The 18,399-nt window shown below is 44.3% G+C and overlaps 1 protein-coding gene across 1 annotated transcript in view; it reads left to right on the top strand.

The window, feature by feature from the left end:
* The first annotated feature begins 688 nt into the window (after positions 1–688).
* The window catches only part of NCK1 (NCK adaptor protein 1), a 722,331-nt gene continuing 704,620 nt past the window's right edge, over positions 689–18,399 (top strand). The window contains exon 1 of the mRNA XM_078665865.1: positions 689–949. The gene's annotated coding sequence lies outside the window, so the exon portion shown is untranslated. The remainder of the gene's footprint in view (positions 950–18,399) is intronic.

Here is an 18,399-nt window from a genome sequence, read left to right as displayed (position 1 = left end):
CCCCCCTGGGAAGGTGTCGCGCCCCCCCAGTGGGGCGCGCCCCACAGATTGAAGAACACTGAAATAGAGAATGAAGGGTCCGTGCTGAGTTACATAGCAACCATATATACACAACAGTAATTCATCCAGTCCAAGTTTTGACTTTGCATTCTGGGATATGTAGTCATATTTACTCTAATATCAAATTAGGACTTCGGGTACCAGGATGCACTGCATAAAAAATTATTGACCGGGATGGGCTACTCCCAACAGAGCTAAATCCATGTCTTCCCGGAGTAAATGTTTTTCCATTTCCGGCACTGTTTGAGGAAGAAATCCGGTGCCAGTCGCAACGCTACAATATCAAGGTTCTGTGTCAGAAATGACTTAGAGCCGAGAAAAAGCATTACAAGAGCAGCAACAAATTGCGTGGAATAAAGCTCATTGTAGTAAAGGTATAAGCGAGTTATACAGTCTTGGGTTTGGTTGGGAGCAGAGGCTTTCGGTTTTGGCTATTGCAGAGCTTCTCATTCATTGGCTTTAGGGCTCTCATATGTATAGAGAGCTGGGATTGGTTCGCGGAAAATCTGGCGACCTATTGATTGGTTGATTACCCTGGAGAGTGCACGTGCCTTTTCCACAAAATTTGACTGTACTGCGCCTCCCTTCTGTGAGTGGGCGGGCTCTGTGGTTGCCTGACTGTGGCGACACTCTTCTCAATGGCAAATCTGACTCTATTGCTCAGCTCTTTCTGTTGCGCCACCCGCTACCGAGAACCACCCGGCCTACATATACGTAATGACAAAGTCTTTTCTCTATAGCCCCTCCTTCTAGGAACACGGCTCGGACACAGGCTCCGCCCCGTGCCACCACAGCGGAGCGCTGCACGTATGCGCAAACCGACTGTCACCAACCTGGGTTTACAACCCGCTTCGGGCGAGTGCGGTCGTCCGGAGTTGCTGCTTCAACGGTGAGTGTGACGCGGTTAATCCAGTACCGATGCCCCTGCGGGGCTGGTTTCTTCAGCCTCTGCATCTTTTCTTGATTCAATGATGCTGTCTTAGATACAGTAATCAGACAATTTATGTTGATATTAAAAGATATGGATGCATTTTATTATTAGTTCGGATTGTAATGAACTACGTCAAGAATGTCATGGCTGAGACATTTTTTGTTTGCTTATGTATGACAATGTATCCGATGTGTGCATATTTTTTTAAATCTATTTTTTTCGGTGAGTCACTTGGACTCCTAATTTCTCCCGAATGCACAGCCCTGAATTGTCTTGGTAACGTCCAACAAATTGCTTTAGGGTACAGTTCCCCAACCTTGATAGTTACGTAATCCTTGTACAACCTTGTCACGTCTGTTCTTCCCCCCACAGGTAGTTGAGTACAAATCTTCTTGCAGTTACTCTTCCCACTGCACACAAGATGTATTTTAAGCCGAATTACTTTGCCTTGAAAATACATAATCTCCCCCAAGCAGTCTGGGTTTCAATTAAAAAATCCTAGTGGACCAACATTTCTCATTTGGATGTCCATTCAGTGTAACGTTTTGACAGTATCTTCAGCCTTTTTTGATCCATATCTCGCACCGACCTTCCCTGGTAGACATGCACACTCTTTAATTTCCCAGCTGTGAAAGTGAAACTTGTGACTCCACATCCTGCAGGTTGACATCAACCCTTGTCTGGCAGTACCCACCGTAGGAGTGCGGAGTTTTATCCTACTTGCCCAAGAGACGAGATGCATCAGAAATCTAGTTATCCTATACCATTTATTCACTTGTCGCATTTGGAGCCATGCAGTGACATGACAAATTATGTCAGCGTTCTTGTTATATTAACGTTGTGATAAAACCCGCTCAATTGATTTTTATGCTCTATCAGTGTTTGGATTCTAGCAATGCTCTAAATTTCCCATATTTCCACAAATCTATGTAAAGGGGCTGGAAGTAGGTGAGCAGCAGTACTAAGAGGGTTGGAATGCCCTATGAATCTGTGCACACCCACTAAATTAGATGGTGAAGGGTATTCACCTTCTCCTTTGCAGCCTTTTCCACACTAGAAAAGGTTTGAAGATTACTGCTGACAAAACCAGGAGTAGATTTTGTATGAGTGCGTGCAAACCATTTAGGTGTACAAAAAATGAATTTGCAATTGCTCAGCAGATTTCCACATGAGCAGAAATATAATCGAACGTATATTTGTAAATCACACCGTTACCTCAGGGTCTCTTGGCGTCGAATTAACAGATGATTCTTACCCAGTTCGATGGTACTCATGTTTTTGACCTTGGACAGATGAAATGGACCATCCGGGTTTCAGACCTGTGACCATGCATATTTGCTCAAGAGAATATCTAGTTCACTGAAGTATTCCAGGTGTATGGTTTCCAGGCATACTTCGGTAAACTTTTGAGAATTCCTGAATGTTGTAAATCTGCTCAAATGCAGTGACATATTTCTATGGGTACACTATTTGTGTGTCTTTCCTAATCTGGCCCCTACATAATATTCATGTTATCTACAATGGTTTTACACTGATTATCCCTTAGTAAAAGACTTTGTTCAATTTGAATTTTTTGTGTACATTTTATTTTAACAGCAAAAAAAATAATACACCTATCATACTTTCTAACTTCTGCGTGTCATACAAGAGCATTCTGAAGCATTATAAGTAGCCTCAAATTGTTAATGAAAACGTGTACACATAATACATGCTGAGCTCACTGTGTTTCCTTACAGTGCTGGCTTTATTAGTAACAACATTGCATTTATTAAACTAGCTCAAACCATTTACACATAAAATACTCCTCTTGTAATTTAATGGCAGACCATCTTTCACAAATCCATACGGTACATTTGCACCCAAAGGTTTGTAATTTGAGGGCGTTGGGCCTATTTGGCCATTGGACTAAGTAAACATGATAACTTGTTGCCTTTGATCTCAAACAAAATGCCAAGAGTATCAGGCAAGGGGTTTTTCACACACCTGCCACAGGAAGAATATGTTCTTCATTACTCAAGTTGCCTTCTTAATCAAGGACTCGCTTGCATTCTTTTCCTGGCTTGCAAACTATATTGTTTTATGGACCGCATCGTTATCACCTTTGGTTGAAGAACCTCTGGAATTGGATGCCAAAGTTCACATGTTGCACTGGCTGCACTTAGTGCTTTTTACATGCATATATGCCAATCGTATTGGTCTAGCGGCATGGTGGCTCAGTGAATTGAGTGTTCACTACTCACATCTAATATGATCTGAAGATCATAAGTTTGAATGCTAGCAAGAGCAGCTCAGCACATCATGATTCTGAGCATGAGTAGTATTAAATTGGCTAATAGTAGCACATGTTATTTACTGTGCTTAGAAACAAGAAACCTGCAATAAGTAGCGAAAAAGAGAAATACATTATTTTAAATTTGTGCAAAGACAGGCTCCTCTTACAGTTTTAGGAAGGCACACAGAAGCATTAAGATTATTATTTCACTGGCTACAAACTAGTAATTCTGTATCTTTCTGAACACATAGTATGCCCTACATGTAACCCTCTCTCTGCATCAAGTCTATGTATGCCTCCAGGAATCTACTTGTTCACTTGCTGTGGCGAGTCAGATTTTATCAGGGCAAGCCATTTTTAGTGCCTACTGGCCCATTCTGGCAAGCTGAAAAATAACTTGTGTTCTACATAGAAAGCGAATGAGCAACAGATGCTTTTCAATCTTGTTATTATCTTAATTTGTTGTCTGTAAATTACTGTGTTCTAAAGTGAGTTTTGAAACGTCCACTGGAAACCGCCCTGCCCTGATGGCAATTCTATTAGTGAACTAAGAGGTAAGTCAGGGGCCATGTGTACCATATATGTGGGCTAGATTTTCATTGTACATGGAGCAAAAGTTCAGACTATTAAATCAAGCAAAATAGTTTTTGTACAGCAGAAATGCTAAACTCACATATTTGAATGTTCTCTCCTATGTGATAATGAAGAAAAAGATGACTTTGTAAAAACAAATATTTTCCTTGGCTTTTACAATTTGAAATCGTTTTAGGGGGGGGAGTACATTATTTAAGTTACTAGACCTGCAGGTCTGGTAACATTTTAATGATTTTTCAAGGCCTGCTGTGGATCTGATACTTGTACGCACATATATAATTTATTATTGGGATGGGAATGTCCTCTGCATGGTATACAGGCGTGTTCCCCTGCCCTGAGGGCCCAACTGCATTCATTTATGGTAGCCTGAGTTTCAATTTATTGCTGGTCTCACTCTAATCTAATTCTGTATGCAGAGGCCTAGGCCTGTGTGAGGTCCTGGACCTTTACTGTGACCTGAAGGGATGCTCCAAGCATGCCTTCATTGTGGGCAATGGATTACTGTCCTAGTCCTCGGAATGGTTTAAAAAGCAGAGATCAGCCATGTGACAAACCTTTATATATGTGTCACTGGTAGTGAGACCTACTGGCCCTTCTTTGTAAAGTCCAAATATAATATTTGTAATATTCTAGTGCTGAAATCTTATGCATATGTTGCATATGTTTTTTTCATAAACAAAAAGAATCAACTAAAGGTCAGAGTAAAGTTTTCAACACAGTGGTTTTGGAGCACTTAGTGTTTTGTAAAATACCCCTCACACACCAAAAGGCCCCTTGGTGTAAGGAATGAAAAAGTACCTTTCACCACGTCCCACCACTCACTTATAAATATCCCCATACACATGCACCACATATAGTCAACAATAACTAAAAAAGTGCTCCCGCGTAGTCGTAGGTCGTAGCACGCCGCATTCCATTAGAGGGGTGCGAAGACCCCGATGATGAAGCATGACACCAAGGGGCCTTTTGGTGTGTGAGGGGTATTTTACAAAACACTAAGTGCTCCAACACCACTGTGTTGAACACTTCACTCTGACCTTTAGTTGGATTCTTTTTGTTTATGAAAGTAAGTCTGAGGAGTAAGAATCATTCTATATTTACTCTGCCTCCCCCTCCTGTTTTTGTATGTTGCATATGTCACATATGTGTTCATGTGTAGTGTAAATAACACATGCATGGCAATAAGTTGTGTGTATGAGTGAGACTGTGTCATGGAGACCAGTGGGATCCTTTTTTGATGTCCCTGGCCTGACAGCGGAGGATGGAGGTTGAGGACTGTGCTTCAGTGAAAGTATGTAGTCTGCATTCCTGTTGCTGGAGGGAGGAGTCCCACACACTGAAGTGAAGATGATGGTGAAATGCTACCTTTTAGAAATTACATGAGGCCTTTTGTTAGCAAGCAGCTCCTGGATTAGTCTCGCTGAACATTGCCATTGGTGGATGATGGGGTGAGAGGTGGGACCGAGTCTCTTTAGTGGGAAGTGAGGACGTTTTTAGTGAGACTTTCCCTTTCGCCCCTTCCTGATTACTCCTTCAGTTGGACAGCCGACTGCAGAAATCTCACACCTCTTTGTGCCTCTGTTGTGGGTGCCACTTGTAGTGACAGGAGGACTGTTGTCCCTGTTATGGGTTTCATGAGTGTTGCACAGTGGTGAATCGTGTGAACGTGGCTATACCGGTCCCTTCATCTGAAAGTTCTGCTTCTGACGGTAAACTCGGATTCCTAGTGCCGAGATCCTGAGCATGTACCTGTGATAGTATGAAGTACATGTGCATGAACGAGCCAGAGTGATGCCTAGCCTGGGCATGTGTACAAGTGGGAGGTGGAGATGCTTTTCCCAGACAGCAGAAGTGTATTGCTGACATTTATGCAGGTGGGGCGGGGGGGTAGCTGGACTCTGAAGTGAGACGAAGGAGACCAGCACCTTTCCTTTAGAAGTTGTTTAGGTCCTTTCTGATCAACAGGGCTATTAATTAGTCTTCTCTGTCAGATGTGATTGTAAATGTCCGGAATTCAGTCTGCTCACACAGCTTTTGTACCTCTGTGGTGGGTGATCCACTGGGAGACAGCCCCGTTGTGAACAGCATCACTTGAGATAATGGCTGGGTCGCAAAGATTGCCTGCTGGGACACATGAAAGAGAAAAAACCCAGACCGGTTCGATATAGGCAACTTTGGAATTCACATCCTCTGCCTGCGAAAATCGGGGAAAAGTGGGAATTGTTGACTCATTTGTTGTTCCATCTTCTTTTCAACCGGATAGAGGGTACTCTACAGAGTACTCAAAGGACTACTGTGCAACAACGAGTTGGTGTCATTCTGAGAACCAACTCCCCAGAATTTAGGGAACATCACCTGGAGTCCGATATGAAAGAGGAATTGCTGAACTGTTCCTGCGAACCAATGAATCGTGCCAGTCATGCAGGAGTAGCTGACTGAAGAGAAGACTACAGTAATTCACCCTGGCATAAGGGTCCTTCCATAAGAGACTCTCCAACAGATTCTACTAACGAGATAGGGGCCATCAATTTGTCTGACATCGTTGAAGGAGCTGCAACACTGCCCACTTGTTTTGGGTAGTCTCTGTGCATTATCACAGTCATTGCTGCCAAGACACCAGGAGCTGTTTGCCAGGTTGGGCGACTCAAAACTGGGATAAGTGCCTGATTGTGGGAACTGCTGTGTTTGCCCAAGAACGTAGACAGTGTGACTGTGGTACAACCAATCTGTGCTGTGTGGTTGCTACCAATACTACGTAAGTAAAGGCTACCAAACTTCAGGTGCTCATAGGTGCCATAACAAGTAGAGGACCCAGCACTGCCCAGAAGTGTCTGAGGTTGCCCTTCTCTGAAAATAAAAAGCCCTCGTCTTATGGCACTACGTGCTGAAGATAGCCCCTGGCCATCAAGGTAGCAAAGAGCTCGGCACTCAATTGGGTGACTATTCGGCATGGCCTGGTAGATTGGTTTGAACACTCCAATGAATTTAAAGCCAGGTAAAAAACACATTGACCTACTGCCACAGTACAGAGTGCGGTGGGGGAGAGAGTGGAGTGTAAACATACCCTTTTCATTTTTCAGTCTCTCCTATATGTTTCACACAAGCCAGGTAGAGATTTGCCCATTTGTAGGCAAGGCAGCATGGGCCACCAATTGAAATGCCTCGCGATTGCCTGTTAGCTGTATAAAACATGGGGGGGGGGAATAACACATAACCAATCGGAATGCTTCTCCTTGGTTTTAATAATCATCCCAATCTGTGCTAAAATGAATGGTAATATACATAGCGTGTGCTCAATGGCCACCTTATTATTTGCATATACTTTTAAAAGAGTTGCACAAAATACACACTAAACTAATTAAAGTCTGCAAACAGAGTCAAACATGATCTATCCGCCACTTTTAGTGCACTTGCTTTCAGCCATTTTTCAGCGCATATCAAAATGAACTGATACATAAATATCTGTTTTTGATACCGCTTGCAACTATCTGTGGGATCAATCAGGGTTTTCCCTCCGTGCACTTTTGTCTTTAGGTTAAGAGAGGCCTGTGACCTGGTATTCGATAGGTGTGGATGTGGGTCGTAGGACTTGTCTAACCACGTATCTCTGACTCAGTGTTAATGGTGAGGTCACCTTGGGTAAATCCAACAGCAATGATGTGAGTTCATTAGAAGTCCTGAAAATAATATGGCAGTCACTGGTATAATTTTTATCGACATCCTTAACATTGTGAATACAGTTGTCCTAGCCTACATTGACTCGGTTCTTACTGGTATTGACATGGTTATGTTTGCTTAAGTCATAACGTACATTGACATTGGTCTTACTAGTAACAGTAGCGTAATTTGTGCATGGATTATGACACACATTGATATTGTCATTGTGGTGTCGGCGCTGCTGTGCGAGTACTGGTTATGACATACATTGACATTGCATTGAAGAGTATTGGCATGGTCATGCAGGCACAGGTTGTGGCATAGGTTGAAATTGTATTTATTGGTATCACCGTTGTCGGGCCTGCATATTTCTTGGTATTCATTTTCCTCATTTTCACTCCTTCCAACATGTTCTGTGAACTCTGACAATGGAAAAGTCATATCACCACCTGTAGGGTAAGGCTCGGTGAGACTTGCTCTCTCCCGCTTTTAGCTTCAACTTACATGTGTCTCCCTGTTTAATGTGCTCTGCTCTGCTATGGGTACCCTACACTCATGTACCTATACATCAAACGTTGTGTGATAGGCCTTCTGGGAAGACTTTTGCAAACATTCACACATATTTTTAATTCCTCTCAGCCTTTCTTCTTCCACTCCATAACTTATTTTTGTGGGTGTATCTTTATGCTTGAGGCTGATTTTGCTTTCGTTTTTCACTCCCTGGGCAGATTATTACACAGTCACGCACAAATACATAGAGGCATTCTTTATTGGTCAGAGTTTAGTTAACACCTTCGACGCTCATGACGAGATGAGCTCGTCATGAGCCACGGCGCTCCGGTGCTCATAACGAGCTCAGCTCGTCATGGCCCGTGGAACGCTCAGGTGCGGGGAGAATTCCCCTGCTGTGCTGAGCGTTCCACGGGAGTCAATGCACCTGTGATGAGCTGAGCTTGTCATGAGCGCCGTAGCTCATGACGAGCTGAGCTCGTCATGAGCAGGGGGGTGCTGTGCGCGCCCTCTCCCCCCCCCCAGCACAGCGGGGGAATAACCCCCGTAGCGAAGGGGTTAAGTAGAGCAAATACAACATGATCAACAATGACAAGAGTGAAGAATTGTTGGGGAACCGTTTGTTTTGTTCCCCTTCCTGTTAGACTGGTTATGTCACATAAATCGTATGCTTCCTGGCTGTGGTAGAAAATGTAGCTCTGGCTCACTCATTTGCACTCTGTGTAGCTCAGGGCACATTGGCATAGGCATGTCTCAAAATCGTTCGCTAGGATTGGATAGTGTGCATGCAGTCTATTTCATACATACCGCTGAGTTTCGGAGGGAATATAGTAGTGCCCACAAGAAGGCTAGGGGTAGTTATTGTGAATGTTCGGTACAACTACAAAGTAAAATTTGTTTTTGGACATTTGCTAACACTCCCAGTCGCGTTTTCCATACTAATTTCAAAACTAACTTCACTTTGCCTAACTTTTTTCTTAAGTGTGCTGTTGCAGTTTCAGTTGGAAACCGCCCCAAACATCGCTCTTCTTTTTACGTCTAACATCAAAATTAGTGGTTACGTTCAAATTGTGATGCCAGGTAGCTTGGTGTCCACCCGTAAAAGCTTTTAAAGGGCATACACTCGCTGGTCATTGGATGTCGGCGGCGGCTGTTGGATTTTTTTCTCTTTTCTCTTTTCCTTTATCGAAAATAAAATGTTACAGTCCTAAAGGGCATACAAACTACCATGAGCATAGGAAGACTTGGAATACACTTTTTTTGCACGTTTTTTGTGTTTTCATGCAGGGCAAATCAAGTAGTAGTCCCATTACAGGTAACAGTAGCATCAACAATCTATTACCATAATTCTGAAACTTTGTTATCACTGATGCATATAAAACATATTTTAACAGAAAGCGAAAAAGCTTTAACTCTGGAGTCTGCAGGGTAAGTGTAGTGTGGCACTAGACAGTTGAAGGTTCATATAATGTGTTCAAAATGCGATTCAAGTGCATACTGCAGTAGTGGTGTAGATGCGCAGGTGAGTGAGCAGTGCCACGCTAGTCTGATGGGGGGTTGATCTTAAGACCACATGGGCTTGTCCTTGTTATGCGTGGTAAGGGGCTGGAAAATTAGGATGTCGTTCAAGGTGGGCGAGCATCATTCCTTGCCTTTATGTTCCTAATACAGATCTCCCAGCAAACATCACCCACCAACGCGTGGTCGTAGTAATTTTATGGTATCTATTTCTGCACGGGACCACTTCAGTAAGGTGGCCAGCCATTGACGGATATTGGGGGCTGAGGGTGCCTTCCATGACATTGAGATCTGACTTTTGAATAGGACAAAATTGAGGTTGAAAAATCTATGGAAATGTTTGTCTCCCTTGGCCGAAGTCAAAGAAGACACAACTCTGATGATAGTATTAAAGCATGTTTAGCAATTTCAGCAGTGATGTTTGGCACCTCCTCCCAGGCCCTCTGTGATACTGGACAGACCCAGACCATGATAGAATCCAGCCTCGAGTGTCTTCATCTAGGGCACTTGGAGTTGCCATGGGAAACGTGTGTTTGATCCATTGAGATGGCAGCAGGTGTGCATGATGTAAATAATTGAACTGTGTGAATCAAGGAAGAGGGTTGCTGAAGATCTCCTTCACATGTTGGAGTTCTTGGCACCATTTCTTTTCTGTCAGTGGTTGTGGAAGAGCAGCCTCACATTAAGCACATGCCCGCTTGGCTATCCCAAATGTGTTAGTGGTTACTGTTGTGTATAAATTCGAGATTGCTTGTCCGGTGCAGTCACCAGACCGGAGCATGTGTAGTGTTGGCGACTGCATTGGTTCCGCCCCACCCTGACCCCCTGTGGCCTTGATCGCGTGTTGTATGGCGGTGTGTGTGTAACAGAAACAACGGTTCCAGTGGAAAGTTAGGCTAATCTATAATAATAATCAAATGCACAATCGCAATCACAGAAACGGGTTAAGGTGATGTCAGAAAGAAAGAGGGCCTTGCAGACGTTATGTTCACATTAATTCTTTTTATCAAATTTGTAAAATTCAAATTGATATATACGCAGACTAAGAAAAAAACAATAGTGGTTTTGTGTCCCGAAGAGAAATGGAATCCTAAAACAAACAACAGTGAAAAACATGTAACGTGTACAGCTTGGTTTCCACAATTTTTTTAAAAGGCGACCAAAGATTAACTTAGTAATGATTCCATCTTCTGTGTACAATATTCAGAGCTGTTAAGCTGGTTCGCTTTTAACTCAACTGTATTTGAAAGTACACCAGTGTAACAGCTCTGCAATTGCCACACTGGGATTTGTGGGGAGTATGGCAGAGAGCCGCCCCCTCCCGAATACATATCGTATCCAGCGGAGGCGCTACTGTCCTCTGCTGCGTTTTCCCCTTGTAGGGGTGATCACCAAGGTCGGACACCCATGTATAAATGCTAGTTCCTGTAAGAATCCGGAGGATGTCTGTTTGCTCGGGGCATGGGTTCATGCCTAGCCAGTGCAGGGCCACTCCAGCTGTGCCACCGCAAAGTACAGTTCATAATTGGGAGAAACGGGTCCCCCCTCTAACAGGGAGCTTTGTAGCTCGGATAACGCCACCTGGCGTCAGCCCCCCCCCCCCACCATATCAGTTCCAGGAGGAGAACGAAGAATCGCTTGGGGAGTAGAAACGGGAGAGCGGCAAAGAAATATAGGAGGGGGGGGGGGCAATATAGTGAGGCCACGCGACCCATTGGAGATAGAGGCAAGAACAGACAGCCAGAAAGGGAGGTATTTGCGGATCGAACCAATTGCCCTGCCAACATTGCCCTCTTGTAGGGTTTTTATCTGCATGGCATACCTGGATCCCTAAGTATTTAACCTTATCGTAACACCAAGTAAGGCGGAAGCCTGGGAGAGCACTCCTGTCCAGAACCAGGACCGGAGACAGAGGAAACCGGCACAATTTTGGCCAGGTCACACTGATGCAGGCCCAAAGTCATCTTGTAACTACCTCAGATCAGGGAGGAAGTCTGACACATCCTGAAAAAAAGACCATGACATCATCCGCATAGAGTGAAAATATGTGGTTTGTATCCTGTGCTTGGATACCCCATTATTGCGCCCAATGGCTTAGTTTGCAGGCCTGGGTCTCCATGGCTGTGGCAAATATCACGGGCGAAAGGGGGCAGCCTTGTCTGGTACCTCTCCGTATCATAAAACTGCCCAAGATCTTTTGACCCGTCCGAACTCTCGCTGTGGGGCAGCTGTAGATGGTAGCGATCCACCCAATGTATTTTGGCCCAAAGCCTATTCTCCCTAAAGTTGCCCACTATTAGACCCACCCTAGGGTGTCAAATGCCTTCTCTTTGTCCAGGGATACCGCTGTCTTTCCAGGAGCCCAAGCCAGGGCAGCTAGTATGAGGCATAGCAGATGATGGACATTGAGGAAAGTATTGCGTGACGTCCCAGTAAGAACCCAGATGGATCCAGGTGGACCAGAGTGTATCGCAGGTATGAGCTGATTAGCTAGCACCTTCCCCAGTGTCTTACAATCCAAATTCAGAAAGGAGAGCAGGAAGTAGAAACGAACATCCAAGGGGTCATGGCCTGGCTTTTAGAGAACCACAATCTGTGCCGTCTCAGATCGAGGCTGGAAGTTGGCTCGCCATCTTGGCTTCGTTAAACACGCCCAAGAGGTGTTGAGTAAGATGTTATTATAAACCAGTGCAATTATGTACAGCATATTTTGCTTTGAGAAAAAGAACACAGATTAAACTAAGGTAGAACACAGTACACTGTTTGACAGTCCTGTAGCTAAATCCTCAGCGTTGAGTAGTGGTGTGAGCATGAGTGCCTAGGGGTTGTGAGTTTAATTAGTGTGGTTGGAACTTTAAATTCAGTGACTCACAAGCACGCATTGGGGTGCCATGTAATATTATGTGTCCGTGCACTAGCCCACTCCTGGTGCCATGTTAGTGGGACTGTATTCGGGTATTCACATTCTGTACACAGCTGCCACCTCCGCTTGTGCCTCCACTGTTTCAAATGTTGATATCATCACATCCCACAACCCAGCAATAGGGTTTCTCTGAAGACATTGTTTTCCCTTCTCATGTATGGCAAGGCTATTTGCTCATTGCAAGTCCTTCATCTCTGGCCATAGAAGATATAGCTCTGTCCCTTCTTGCTGACAAACATGCCAGGTCCAAAGATTTGTTCCCCACAGGTGTTCATATAAACTTAATGTTGTGCTTGAATATTGTATTCTGGTACCTTTCTTGGTTATTCCTTTGAAGTGCTGTAACTATTTTATTTAATACAGTTTGAAGGTTTTAATCAATTCAATGTATTTAGAATTAAATACATTTTATTAGCAGAACTCATAGCATAGCAGTGCAGAGCATCGGTGCCTACAACCCAGCGGGCCGTCTACAAAAAGACATGAGAACCCATAGGAGCCAAGGAATTACAGGCTGGACAAGTAGACAGTTTACACAGCATGCCGCCTACAACCTATCCCGGGGCAGCCGCGTTCAGCAATAAAAAAAACACTTAGTGCTCTGGTAGCCTTGGGGAACTAACGTTGGAAAGGGCCAGCAGAAAGCTGAGCCAGCTGGTGCTCAATTGGCCAAGGACTCATTGTAACATGCCCAAGGCGCAAAAGCCTGCTTTTAAGGAAGGCAAGAGTCACAAAAGTAGAAACATGTAAAAAACTAATGTACAAAAACCCAAGACCCTCCAACCCCCCCCCCCCCCTCCTGGTGAGCCACTGAACGTACAAATGCGCGTGGACATGGTCCGATATGAAAGTTACTCCCTGCCTCTAGTCCCTAGTGCTCATCTGCCGCAGTCAGGCTTCAGCAATTCCCCTCGTGTTTGGGGATTAGTTTCAGAATTGGAAAGTAAGCAGGGCATGTCAGTTCCCGAAACTCTGTAGAGAGGATGGAACTAAAGGGAGCCCATATCTCAGCATATTTATATTTGTCCCCCAATGTAGCTATTAAGAGATTCTCTATGCCCAAAAGAGACCACAACTGGTGGAACCATTGTGTGTGGTCCAGGATTCTGTCCGATTTCCAATGAGCTAAAAGCACCCAGTGCGCAGCATTCAACGCTAGGGAGATCTGTCTGCCCCTGGTAGAACGCAAGGTAAAAGTCAGGGCGTTGGCCAGTCTTAAGATGGTGTATGCCGGGAGCCTGGGTATGGTAGTGCCGAAAGCTTTGTCAATCTCATCGAGGATCTTGTCCCAGTATCTCATGAGTTTGGGCAGTTCCACAGAAGGTGAATGAGGGTGCCCGGGCTCCCACAACCCCGCCAACAGAGGCCATCACACCGTGAGCTCCACTTAAGTAAACGAGCCGGAGTGTAGTACCAATAAGATACAATTTTGAACGCTGTTTCGGTGTGGCCCATGGAATGAGACTTGTGTGGTGGGCCCTATAAAAAAATATCTTTCCATTATTTGCCTGAGAAAGTTAGTCCGAGTTCCGCCTCCCATCATCATTGTCCGGGCGTCCTGACCCCACTCGGGCCCTGAGAAAGAAACCTATATCTCAGAGATAAGTTTACAATCATCTTTTTTTTTTTTTAAAATAAGCCACCTTTCAAACTGTAGCATTGGTCTAACAACCAGAGGGCGGACTAGAGACCCAGACACCCAGTGTACCATTTGCACGTGGAGGTAGCGTTCGGAAGCTGTTAGAAGGGGATTAGCCCCTGGAGATCAAACGAGTGCCCCAGACGTTTGTAGTTGCCAGCTAACCATCGCGAATCCGATCTCTTATCCATCCCTGGTGGGAATCTAGGATTGAGAAAAATGGGGGACATGGACGAAGGGAACGTTGTAAGCTTTACACTCAGTCCCAACTAAAATGGTGGGCCGTGTGATAGGCGAAGAGTAAAGTCCCCAGGATCGAGACACCCTAGGAAGCCAGGCTTCCCTCCAGATGTGGTGGCCAGCTACTGTCCGGTCCATAAATACCCAGTGCTTCTCCGTCATTGGACGGTTCAATTCCATGAGAAAACGCAGTAGTGAGGCTTGAAAGTATCGTTGATATTCTGCAATCCGTAAATTTTTTTTTAGGTGGAATGGTGATGGCTGTTCTATACTACGCAGATTTTCATAAATTAATAACTGTGTCTGCTATCTCCTGAATTTTGATAACATTTCTTCCTCCTTGGCAGGGGATAAAATCCCGGCGCTACTATTTGCGGACGACGTACTTTAGTTGTACAAAACCACAAGAAGTCTGCAAAACCTGATCGACAGATGCAACCAGTTCTGCATAGAGTTTGATCTTGAAATTAATACCCCCAGAGCTAAAAACATGACCTAGTGATCAAAGTGGGGAATGAACCCCTGGAAAAAGCGAGAGAGTTCGACTAGCTAGGTATCAGATTAGCTGAAACCAGGACATGGGAACCGCAGATTCTAAAAAGCACACTTGTAGTGAAGCACAGAGCGGTGGGGATACGCTAATTTGCAAATATGACTAACTGGACCCCCCCCCTATTACCAGCCCTAGAGCTGTAAAGCCCAAGCAAGGGGGCTTATGGCAACATCAACTTTTTGAATGTGGTGGAAAGCCACTTTATTAGATCCCTTCCTGGTTCCGAGAGGGGTACCCCTAATCCTGTACTTAGGCATCCATGAAATAGCAGTCTTGGCTCCTTTAAGACTAGTGTTACACTGGGTACTTATCTGGAGCACTAGTGAACTATCCCACTACAGAGATGGTCTCCAAGACATTCTAAGAATGAACCCAGCTTCAAAGATACCATGGGTAGGCTCCATAAAAAAGGCCTGGATTGATCTGGGTTTGGAAAAATTCTGGGAGGAGCCATGCTTCATTCAGCCAGGGGATGCACAACTAGTAAAAAAAATTGGTCTACAAGAAAGTTACCAGACGTACGTAGGGAACTTCGAACCACCACAGCTACCCTGGCAGGTACTTTCCTGCAACATAAGTCTAAAAACAGAACTGAGGATTTCTTGCACTACACACGACCAGCCCGCGCTCGGGTTGTGTTTCTACAATTTAGGTATGGGATATTGCCAGTAGCAACTTACACTGCCAATTGGGGTAGTGCGCACCCAATGTCACGTTTCTGTTCCCATTGTAAAATCATTGCAGAAACAGGCGAATACTTGCTATACTTCTGCCCTATCTATGCCAAAGCCAGGAGCAGGTTGTTAGTGCCCCTGTGTCGTTTCCTCAATCTTGCAGAAAGAGGAGAGACTTATAGAATCTGTAAGAGTGACACGTCAACGCTAGTGGTAGTGGCAGTGTTTTAAGTTCCTGCATACAGCATGGTCTGTGAGGCAAACACTATTTGGTGGCAGGACAGATTTATCAACATAGGGGATTGGATTTGATAAAGGCATGATGAGCTGTGAAAGAACCTCCGATAAAATGTTGTTGTATATTTGTTTTTAGTCTTCTTATTGCTGTTTTTTTAATTGCACAGCTTGAAAAAATGTGTTATTGGTTTTACCGTGATTGTGGTATGTATTTTGATTACTAATTTTTTTTCTCCGAACTATCAATGAAAGATACATTATGATACAAACTACTGTTTATGTAATCCTGAGGAGTAGGGTAGCCATGATTGTGAAGAAAATAACTTAATGATTTGTACATGTCTACCTTTAGGCTTCCCATCCATTGCAGCTCAGAGTGGAGCATTTTGGGAAGAAATACTCCTTACTGAGATGGTCTAGGACCTTCCGGGCTAGTGTGAAGAGTAATGCAGTGTGTGCTGAATTTTCAATTAAATTATCTTTCTGACTGGGTGGCGTGTCATCTGCCTTTGAGTATGTCTCCTCAGAGTAATGATATTCTGGATATGTTGTGCTGCATTGAGCATAGCGGAGTAGGTAGGACTGTTTTTGACACATTATGAGTAGTCTGGCCGTTTCCCTTACTTCCCTGATAGGGAGCTGTTGGATTTGACATTCTTGGGGTGGTCTTTCCCCACTAACCTTGTGTCTCACATTTTTGGCTGTATCTAATTGTTGGTTTCAGTAATCTGAGCATGTTACCACTGCTAATCAGTGCTAACGTGCATGTACTTCTCCCCTAAAACATGTTGACACTAGTATATACCTGATTAGCATATTTTGTTTACTTTTAGGTTCCTTGTAAAGTAGTAAACCATTTACAAAGGGTCTGTAATCTAAATGCTACTAGTGAGCCAGCAGCACTGGTTGTGCCACCCACACAAGTAACCTTACAAACCTGCCCCAGGCCTGCCATTGTAGGGCCTGTGTGTGTAGTTTACTGCCACTTTGACTAAGCAATTAAAACCACTAGCCAAACCTTAAACTCCTTTTCTTATACATAAGTCATCCCTAAGGTAGGTGCTAAGTGACCCTAAGGGCAGGTGCTATGTAACTAAAAGGCAAGACATGTACTTTTAAGTTGTATTTACATTGGTAGCGACAAATGGCTAAATTTGTTTTTGACTGCTGGAAGGCCTACTGCTTTCATAAGCTAGTATTGGGGATTTCTTAAAATACCACTTAAGCTGTAATTCTTGATTGGAAAGGAGTAGCTACTTCATGTTTAATATCTTTGGAATGGTGGTGATAAATCATATTTAGTTGTAAAGTTGAATTTGACATTACCATTTTAGAAATGCCACTTTTAGAAAGTGGACATTTATCTGCTCTTAATTTTGCTCTGTGTGCCTGCAGCCTGTCTCTAATACACTTCTGGGCTGTATGATGACCACTTTGTACACTCCGTCTAGACAGCCACAACACAGGAAGGGTTGGGTGTGACAGGAGATTCATCTGTATTCTGATAGCCTTCCTATGCAAGAAGGGGGACAGGTGACCTACACTTACATCTCAATAGGCTGTGCCCTGTCTTCACACAAAGGAGCGGACTACCCCTCACAGATCGTGGAGTAGCCCAGACTGATCTGAAATGGATCATTGTGCACTTCAAAAGTATCTTTTGAATTCAATCCCTACAACCAAGGCATTTTTTACTTGGGCTCTGGCCCTACCAAATAAGTACACTACTGGACCTAGGAAGAACTTTGCTGGAGTGAAGACTGCTGTGCTGAACAGATTGCCACCTTGCTGTGATGGCTGTTCCGAAAAACTGCTGCTCTGCTTTGCTGAGCTGCCCTGCTGCCTAATGATAACTGCCCTGCTGAGGACATGGACTGGACCCCTCTCGCTTGAACAGAGTGATTTCCAGGGCTTGCTGTCTTGCCTCCTGTTTTCTGTAGTCTCTGCCATCTGTGAGTCCCACCCTTGTTTGAGATGCCCGCTTCAGTCCTTAGCCTCAGATGTGGGCTCTGCAGCTGAGTTCTGCAAAAACCTAAGCATTGCCTCAACTGTGTGAGAATTTCTGCTGCATCATCCTTAGACGCCGATGGAGAGGCTACTCAATGGCAAAGAATCTACAGCCTGCGCAGCTCGACGGCAGCACAGAGGCTGTGCGACGAAGCTTTGCATTCACTTAAATGAAGCCAATGACGACTGGGGCACCTCCCTGCATGGCTCGATGACTACGCAGTAGACTTTCGACATCGACAATAGCTCCATCTAAGGTATTTCTTCAGCGTGACTTGTCTGGGTGCTGTAGCTGGTCTGCAGTCATAAGTAACCTTTTAATGGTGGTCCCTACCTGGACAGGGTGTCAACCTCTCCCAGCTAGAGACCCAATTTCGAACAGGAGTTTACTTGCGCACTTGAAATAATATCTTCTAATTCAGTATTTGTGAATGCTTAACAGAAACTTTTATTGTATACTTTGTTTTTGTGGCATTCTTGGACAATGGCTTTGATTCCTTGCTATACCCTGCTTGCCTTAAGTTGGTTCCAAACCCTTTCTGATTTCAGTAAAAGAAAATGCTTTGAAAAACAATTAATGACTG

The sequence above is a fragment of the Lissotriton helveticus genome, chromosome 11, assembly GCF_964261635.1.
Source record: "Lissotriton helveticus chromosome 11, aLisHel1.1, whole genome shotgun sequence".
NCBI lineage: Eukaryota > Metazoa > Chordata > Amphibia > Caudata > Salamandridae > Lissotriton > Lissotriton helveticus.
The sequence above is the reverse complement of the archived record's forward strand: the minus strand, read 5'-3'. Positions and strand labels throughout refer to the sequence as shown.